The following is an 869-nucleotide window of genomic DNA, read 5'->3' on the forward strand; positions in this document are numbered from 1 at the left end:
AACAGAGACACAGCTGATGTTGGTTCTCTGGACAAGTCTGATCCAGAATGTTACACCTTCATTTTTGGAAATGTTGGAGCACAGCAGTGTGACGTCTTGACCAGACTCGACCGCCACAGTCTGAGACTCAGAAACTGAGACAGAGATCCAGCCTGAAACAAACAGCAGATGACAAGAAGACTTTCTAGTTATAAAGTAACATGACAGTAAACAATAACTCTTGAAGTTGGGAGTAACTCAATATCAGTACTTACTGAGGCTGCAGAGAAGGAAAGCTGTTATCAAGGTAAAGTTCATCATAGTGTGGATGACTGAAGCTCTGCAAAATATCTATCTATATATATAGCACCAATTCATAACAGAGGTTATCTCATTGCTTTACTCATCACTTTTCATACAGAGCAGGTCTAGACCCTACTCTTTGTAAAAATTTACAGAGACCCAACAATTCCTACCATGAGCAAGCACTTGGCAACAGTGACAGGAAAGACCTCATTTTAACAGGTAGAAACCTTAAACAGAACCTAGACTGAGGGTGGGCATGCTAAATATCTGAAGCTGTCGGCCGTCTTGACATCCACATCCAACCAATGAGAGCAGGCAGCTACTTTTTCACCTGAAAACACTTTTAACTCACCTCCAAATCTCTCTGTAGCACCAACAATCTCTGCTGCCCACGTGTGCTAATCCATTCTTTCGCCCATATTCTTTGTCTTTATAATGTTTATCAATATATATATGTATGATAGCAAACCACTCCTGTTTCGCACATGGTTTTGCGTCATTTCCCGTCTCACTTTTCACCTGTCACTTTCATATGCATTTTCTTGACAAAACGTGGTTTGGAGACCAGATAGAGTTGCCGGCTG

At 41.4% G+C, this 869-nt stretch overlaps 1 long non-coding RNA gene across 1 annotated transcript; it reads right to left on the minus strand.

Annotated features, from left to right (window-relative positions):
- Positions 1 to 15: 15 nt before the first annotated feature.
- LOC123980464 lies at positions 16 to 489 on the minus strand. The gene is made up of 3 exons (XR_006827505.1): positions 456 to 489; positions 255 to 334; positions 16 to 152 (listed from the first exon to the last, which is right to left on the minus strand). It is a non-coding gene; the product is annotated as an uncharacterized LOC123980464 (long non-coding RNA).
- Between the last annotated feature and the right edge of the window lie 380 nt (positions 490 to 869).

The sequence above is a fragment of the Micropterus dolomieu genome, linkage group LG12 (genome assembly GCF_021292245.1).
Source record: "Micropterus dolomieu isolate WLL.071019.BEF.003 ecotype Adirondacks linkage group LG12, ASM2129224v1, whole genome shotgun sequence".
Classification (NCBI taxonomy): domain Eukaryota; kingdom Metazoa; phylum Chordata; class Actinopteri; order Centrarchiformes; family Centrarchidae; genus Micropterus; species Micropterus dolomieu.